The sequence below is a fragment of the Nyctibius grandis genome, chromosome 5 (genome assembly GCF_013368605.1).
Source record: "Nyctibius grandis isolate bNycGra1 chromosome 5, bNycGra1.pri, whole genome shotgun sequence".
In the NCBI taxonomy this organism is placed as follows: Eukaryota; Metazoa; Chordata; class Aves; order Nyctibiiformes; family Nyctibiidae; genus Nyctibius; species Nyctibius grandis.
This window is the reverse complement of record NC_090662.1, coordinates 8,093,856-8,102,335: the sequence shown is the minus strand read 5'-3', so window position 1 is coordinate 8,102,335 and position 8,480 is coordinate 8,093,856.

Here is an 8,480-nt window from a genome sequence, read left to right as displayed (position 1 = left end):
TTTTCCTGTTACATTAACTGAAGATGCACCTAATCTTGAGGCAGCTTCTGAGTTGAGAATTATATTGTTATCCAATACTGTTGATTCATTTTGAATCTTTAGACACTTATCTCTTGCCGCATAGGCTCTTTTTAAAGGTGCTTTCACGTAGCACAGACATTACCAGTAGTAGTGTCGAATAGCAGTTTGTGTCCTTTCATTATGTGTATATTTATCATAAGTCTAATTTTGATGCCTTGAGTGATATTCCAGAAAGGCAATAAATTGATAAGCGACACAGTGGGTATACCCAGTAGTAAGAGGGTTGCATGATTACATTCAATCTTGGATTTTTTTTTTTTTTAAATTTTTTTTTTTCTGTAAGGTTTAGTCTCACCGAGAGCATCTACGACCCTGGACATTGCTTGGTAGTGCACTCTGTTTAAACGAGCAAGTGCTGACTTTGCATGGAAAGCGCTTCAGAGTCGAAGGAGTCATTTTTAATTTCATTATTTGTAGACCTGACAATATTTACTGTATTATCAATGATTGTTTTCTTTATTGATAGTAAGGAAAAAGAATTCTTTTTTTTTTTTTTCAACGTGATTGGATGTGCTATAGTGCAACAAAGGTTTTACAGACCAAAAGGAGGTTCCTGTATAATATTCATTTACAATTCACTATATAAATAACTACACAAATAATTTTTAAATATAATCAAACTAAAATAAACCTCTGTTCTGTGGATGGTAGTGTTTAATACATTTTATATTTTGTATAGTGATTACAAGCCTTTTTTGTTTCTTTAAAATCAACAGCTGTTTAGTATAATTCTTAGTATTCTTTTGTTCTTTGCTCAAATACATTTTTGTGCACGCTTTTGTGATCTGTGTTTAAAACCTACATTGCCAACATTGCAGCTCGAACTAAGCTTGTTATTCAAAATAAATATTTAATTTTTTTTTATTGCTCTTGTATAAGCGCATGAACTTTTTTGATTACAAACTGGAAAGAGGAGAAATCCTTTTTTTATTTCATTGCAAGTGTAATTATGTTGATAGTTGTTACTACTCCTTTGATCAACTCTGCAAGCTGTGATGTCTGGTGCTAATCTAGAGTATCTCTGCCTGCATGCCAAAGTTGGGGGCAAGTAGGTTATCTCCAAGTATATGATCCACTTTATTTTGTTTATTTTACTTATTGGCACAAAGTATGCAATGTTTCTGAATTGTTTCCTCTGCAAGTTTCCGTGCCTGCTGTAAGCTAGACGAGGGTTTGGGAGCAGCCCCGTAAGTGGAACGGACGCCGAAACCCATCTGTTCCCCGCCGGCACGGTGAGCTGCCCTGTTGCAGCAGGCTCGCTGCTAACTGCCCTGCTGGGACACGCCACGCGCTGCTTCTGCTCAACAGGACTGAGTGCGCTTCGCTGAACCAGCTCTTTTTAAGCTTTTCCCAGATCGTGGAATTTGCTCCTTGATATTCAGACCAGGAAGAAGAAAAACTTGGATAATCGTTACTGCTACCAGCACAAATCACAAGAGTCCCTAGAGAGGAACCAGTCCTGTGCATCATGCAAGGTTTAAATTTCCAGTCTTGCTCCTCGTGACGACTCCGGCAGAACTTGGCTCATCTTTTTTCCACTCGGTGTTCTCAACAGCCACCTTTTGCAAAGCTAGATTTTTTTTTTCCCCCTTATGTGTAGCCCAAACCACCCAGAACCTCATGCTCCTTTTCCTGGAGATGAAGTCTGAGAGTTGCGTGTTCACCACAAAACCTCAAAGCAGTAACTGAGTTTTTGACTGTGCTTTGGGAAAAAAAATTGTCAGATTTTTTCACAGCAGTTCTGAAAATAAAGCATCACAACCCAGTTGTCTGTGCAAAAAATACTGATTTAATTCCTTTTTTCTCCTCTGCTGTTTTGTGGAGTTTGTTCTGTATCCTGATAGAAAACTGTAGAGCTGGCTTCTGTTCATTTTCCTTATGGTCATGGACAAGACTGTCACTATGTAGGTTATTTTATTAGATTTTAAAAAAACCCTAACTAGATCAAATGCATGGAAAATGGTTGAGTACTTGTGCATGCAAGTACTTGTTACAAAGATCGCTTGTATTTTAAACTGGCACTAAATATATGTAAGCTCACCCTGAGCAGAAAAACGTACTAGCTGGTAGATATTGGGGTTTTTTTCTCTTATGATGTTGTTTAGTTCATCGGGCAGGTGTGAAACCAACACTTCGCCTTCCCTAGACGTGCTTTGAATGGTAGAAGGTTTATCTTCAAGGGGAAGAGTGTGCTTAGTCAGCAAGGTGTGTGAAAATTCCCAACCATCACGCCAGCCTTTCATGGCAAGAACCGTTTTCGTCTGGACGTTCAGAGGAAAACTTCCCCTTTGCAGCTGCGGAAGCCACCTACAAGCAAAACCCCTCTTGGGTGAACTCATGGTGGAAGCCTCTCCTGATGTTTCATGGTGCCTGGAATTTACATCCCAAAGTGCTTCCTGGCTTGGCCGGCTGAAATGCTGAGTGGGTGATTATGGAGTTGGGAGGTCCTCTGTTAGCACCACCTGATCCGTTAAGGAGTGCGGTGATTTGTATAAGAAGTTTTATGATTTGTTTTGCTAAATAAGAGATTGTAGACCAAGCATAATCTGTAGGATGGTGTATTGTATGGGGAACGTATGCAGCTCAGCAAGACACTTAAAGATCTCCTTTTAAAATTTTTTGAGATGCTGGCATCAAAAAGCTATGAGAAAGCAACAGCGAACAGTTGTTTTTATTAGCTATGTCCAGTCATTTATACAAATGTAATGTACTTTCATTTGCATAAACAGGTACCTCTGCATGCACCAGCTGCCATCCCTCAGTCTCTATGAAAAGGCTGCTTGTAAAACTACATCGAAGTTGTGAGGAGAGTGGAGATTGAGAAGGAAGAATTGGATAATTGGAATATTCATTAGCCTGAGCAATACATTTGATAAGTGGCATATATTCTTGGGAAGCTAGTAGCTGTTATCTCTCTTTAATATGTTGGTTTCCTCAGCCTTTTGCTTTTCCCCCTTCGTCAGGGAAAAATAACACTTTAAATTATCTGTGGCAGAATATAAAGTCAGAATAGTTTTGTCCTTTTTTTTTAGGTATTATTTTGATTTCATTTTTCTCTAGAAATTCAGGACTGACCCTTTTCTACCTAGGAGATACGAAAATTAGTGTGAATGCTGCAGTGAGAGGGCAGCAAACCTGAGCGATGAGTGGGAACGCATGAACACGATGGCCAGTACTTAGTGTTTTACTGATTTGTCACTGAACGTCAGTGGGAAGAGTCACCTTCTGGGGGTACGTCTGCATTCTGACCACAGGATGTGATTGGCAGCCTCTGTGGCTGGTGCTTGAAGAGGGGAAAGGTAATAAAATATCCTCTTATTTGTTCAAATGCCTTAGACAGGCATTTTTCCTAGGCTGGGTGGTCATGAGGGAGAAGGGAATCCCTTTGGGGAGCTGTAGGACCTCAACAGGAGCAACACCTCTGTGAAGGAGACTTCTACGTATCAGCTTACTAACTGCTGAGGTCAGCTGGCATTGCAGGAGGCAACCATGAAGGAAGAGCTTTGGGTTTTTTTAAGCTCTCGGTGCTCAGAGCTGGCTGTGATGAATCCAGCTGTCTCTGGTACTTCTGAAGGCATCTGTGTCTTTAGGAGTGGGTGGGCACACACAGCTCAGAGGTCGGGGACAGCTGCAGTCCTGAGACCCTGTTTCTCACGCTGGAGAGCGAAGCCAGCCTGCAGTACCTCAGTAGGTGGGTAAGGGTTGCCCAAGGCTTGAAACTCAGCAGAGGCCAGGAACTAGAGACAAGACTTTGCTTTTGTGGAAGGCTGTGCTGTTCAACTTGTCTATCGACAAACTAGAATTGCATCACAACCATGTGTCCTCCACATGGAGGATTGCCTCCACATGTGTCTAAACTAGCTTTAATCCGGCTTTGCTCTGCTTCCAGCAGCAGCAGTTTAGACTTTAGCACGTCAGCACAGGCTTTGCTGCTCCAGACTCTGGTTCCAGGTATGTACCTCATTGCCTGCCCCGTCTCCAGACCACAACACTACATCTTTCCTTCTGTCACCCAGGACATATTTAAGCTAATGCTGATATTCCAACCAGTGCTTTTGCTTGCAATGTTGACCTATTTTCTGTTGTAATTTTTTAAGGCATGAAAAAGCTGTTGCCCCACATCTCCAACCTTCAGAGAGAGGGAAATAGTAGCAACAGAAGAATGGTCCTGATATTTCTAAGGTAAAAACAGATTTCTGTACAGATACACATTTGTTATTGTAGTAGGTCAGTTGGGTGATGCTCCTACCACCATAGCTGAACTGTTAGAATAATCCAGTTTGGAACAGATGTCTTGCAGTCTTCTGGTCCAAAGCAGGGAGAACCTTGTGGTCACATAAGGTTGCTCAGGCCTGCATGCAGTCAGGTTTTGAATATCTCCAAGGACAGAAATTTCATAATCTCTCTGCACCCCCTGTTTCAGTGTTTGGCCATCCCCATTCTGCAGAATTTTCTCCTTAATCTAACAGGAATTTTTCCTGCTGCAGTTTGTGCCTATTGTCTAAAATTTTGCTGTAAACCTTCAAGAAGTGTTTGGCCGTCTTCTCTGTCTCCCCCCATTAGGTACTTGCAGACAGCTGTAGGATCTCCCTGGAGCCCTCTCTTCTTCAAGCTGAGCTATTTTCTCCGCCTTTCCTTGTGCATGATGTGCTTGAGCCCCCTCATTTTGGTTGATCTCCAGGATGTCAGTCTGTGCTGGGGAGCCCCAAACGAGACACAGTGTCCAGATGTAATCTCACAAACTGCCTCATAGAGGGGAAGAACCACCTCCCTTGACCTTCTGGCCGCACTCTTGCCCATGCAGCCCGGCATGCAGTCAGCCCTTTTCGTTGCAAGCACACACTGCTCGTGCATATTCAACTTGTCCGTGGCGCCCTTTCCTGTAAAGCAGCCTTGCAGGCAGGCAGGACCCAGCTTGTCCGGCAGCACGAGGTTACTCCGTGCCAGGTACGGCACTCTGCCTTTGCTGAACTTCCAGGGGTTCCTGCTAACCTGCCTGCTGAGGTCCCTCCAGCAGCAGCCCTGCCCTCCAGCCATCGGGACTGCTTCCCCATCTCGTTTGTCATCAGCCAGCTTCCTGAGGATTCATTCTTGTCCAGGTCGGCGACACAGGGATAAACCAGCATCAGTTCTGCTACCAAATGCTGAGGGATGCCCCTAGTAACCAACTGCATGTCATACTGCTGGTCACAGCCCTTGGAGCCCCGCAGTTCAGCCCATTTTCCACCCACATTACAGTCCACCTGTCCCAAGAAGGCAAAAGCTGCAGGCTGCACGTTGCCCGACCCCAGTCCTCAGAGCCCTTCTGTCACAGAAGGCGAGGAGGTCAGCCAGGCCCAATTTGCCTTTGGTAAATCTGTGCTGGCTGTTCCCAATCATCTTGTCCTTGGTGTACGTGGACACAGCAAATCCAGGAGGGCTTACTCCATAATCTTCTGGGAGGCTGAGGTCCCCAGATCCTTTTTCTTGCCCTTTTGTGAAGACAGGTACGACATTTGCCTTTTTCCAGTCATCAGGAGCCTCTCCTGATACCAAGAGAGAGCAGCTTTGCAGTCATGTTGGCTCCTACAGATAAATCCCACGTGGTCCCATGGACTTGAAGATGCCCAGTCTGCTTCAGTGGTCTCCAGCTCAGTCTTCTGCAGTGTGGGGTGATGCTCTGTGGCCCCAGACCCCACTGCTCGGCACAGGGAAGCCGAGAACAGACCATGCCAGCAAAGCCCAGGGCAGAGAAGTCATCGAGACCCTTGACCTTTTCCATGTCCTTTGTCACTACATCCCCCTATTCTGTTCTCCATCGGTCCACATTTTCCTCTCCCTCCCCTTCGCTGCCAATGTATCTGTAGAAGCCCTTCAATCTTCTGGTGATGAGAAATGAACCTGCGCGTTGGTGGTGGATTTTGTTGTTGTTCTTGTTATTGTCTCATCTACATCTGTTTTCCCTGGCATGTAAGTTAAAAAAGCTAATTTTGCTTAGTTGGAGCAGCTGCCACTTCCCACCACAGTAAATTAAGCTTTCAGAAGACCTCATCTTTGGAATTACAGTTCTGATCATAATGTGGATTTTAATAGTCAATTGAGATGCTTATTAAATTATAACACTGTGCATTAGGACCGTTCCTGTACTGCTGGAGAAATCTCGATCGTTTAGTTTTTATTAGGTTTGTGATTTAATGAACAGAAAACATTAAAACTAAAAGCCAAATGCAAAACAGCTGTATAAAAATGTTCTGTAAATTTCAGGAAACTGACAGACATAGCTGTAAAAATACTTTGCAAAGACATAGCCCCTCTTAAATGCCATTAATTTTAATAAAAAGATGAATGCCACCATCAGTTTTCTTAACGAAGAAAACCTCTCCCTCATTTCTTTTCCTAGGTTCATGAGATTCAGTCTGTACTTTAATGAAGTTTATCAACAGATTGGAAAATTATTCACTCTGGACTGGTTTGGGTTTAGTTTTTTTTTAAATAAAAATCAGATTAAGATGCAAAGGGCAGGGTCTTTCACAGAGATCAATCTTCTGTTGTATTAAAGTTTGATCGTGGACTGTATTAGCGTGAGGGTATAACTAAAGGGCTGTCACCTCCACCACCCACTCCTCTGTGCCAAGGTGGATGAGGTATCCTGAATCATTTCGGGGTGTGATATAACAGGGTGGTTCAGTGACATGGGACTTACTGCACAAGCCAATATTACTGGGTATTACTGGTAGTATTATCAAGATTACCAGAGGAGTAAGTAAGAAGGAATAATTGTATTCAATGCACAGAAAGATTAGTTTTTTTGAGGCTGCTCTTGTTTAAAAATGCATATATATATGTATGTAAGCATGTATTATGTATGTATAAAAGCATCTTTATTCTCAAACTCCTAAATCAGGACAGCAAAATCACTAACTACTTTTTTGTTTATTTTTTTCAGGTATGAAAGATACCTTTGCATAAGATGCTGTCAAACACATACCAGTGGAAGAAACATCTGCATTGCAAACAGGTCCGTGTCAGAACTGGCATGTGTAGTATTGTTCCACTTCATTTTTTCCATGGGACTCTTACCTGAATTTTGAAACAGATGAAGATTTATTGAGGTTCCTCTTTCAGTTTGGATTGTGAAGGCAATTGTAGCATGTATCTGAATTATAAATAGACCTTTCAGTGTAGTTATAATTAGCACTTCAGTAATAAAACTGTTACCCTAGTTGATTTTTTTTTTCTTTTCCTTCCCCCTCACTTGAATTTGATTTGAGCGACTTTTATTAACTTTCTGTTTATCGATGACTAAGAGTTTTCCTCTAGTTCAGGAGCCAAAGGTCTGATTTGGTTGGCAATGAAGGGCTGGGTGCTGTCACTGCTGCTGCTCGTTATCCCTTCGTAGTGCCTGTACACTTGCCTCTGTGACTGCACAAAGTCATTTTGAGAGGCTTTCTTCCAGGTGCCTAACCTTGTTTGTCCCACTTTTGCAAACAGCCTATGTTTTGTTGTAGCCCCTGAAGGGAGTGACTCCACTGAGCGTATGTGGAACCACTTACCATGAGAGCCATAAACAGGAATGCACCCCAGTCCAGGTGGCTGCCACAAATTGAGTATGTAAATCTGCTCTGGTACATCTTTACTTAAATCATTAGGAGGTTTGCCACTGAGTTTTAAAGGGAATCAGCTTTTAGGATACGGGTTAAGTTCAGAAGCGCGTCCTATCCATGCCTTGACTTCTGTTTATCATCTGCAGCACTAGCATGAAGCTTAGTATATTAACAGATGAGGTTTTGATCCATCAACACGTCACCTTGGATTCCAGTAAAACCTGTTGCAAAATGGCATTAAGCTTCCTAAAGTAGCTGTGAGGCAGAGTTTTGGTGCACACCCTATCATCATGAGACCTCCTGGAGCAACCAGGGGATGTACTCTTGATGGTGCATCTTTGGGAGCAGGGCCTGGCTGGATTGCTCATGAGCAAGGGGTTTATGAACAAAGTGGCAGGGGTGAAGATCTATTTGCATATGTTGGGTTGGCAAAATAATGCAAACCCTTAGTGTAATTTCCTTCCCATCCTGATGCTGCTATCCAGCTCTTATTATTACAGTGTATTGGTTACTGGGCTTGCCGCCCTCAGTTTACCACTCCTCTCTGCTTTCCTGACTCTCATCAAGATCCCCAACTTCTCCATCTCCTGGGAGAGCAGGTGGGAGAGCAGCCTGCAAGGCTGGACCCGGAACAGGCAGCACGCTGCCTTCCTCCCACCTTCATCCTCCTCAGAGCTCTTACTTTTGTCCCCAGCTCCCTGCTCTGTCCTGGTCAGAGATGAATCTCCTTGGCCCAGGGAAAGATGAGGACAGCAGATTCCAGCAGGAGATGGAATTCCAGCAGTGTCTGCATCACAGCGTAGGGCTTGAAGGATG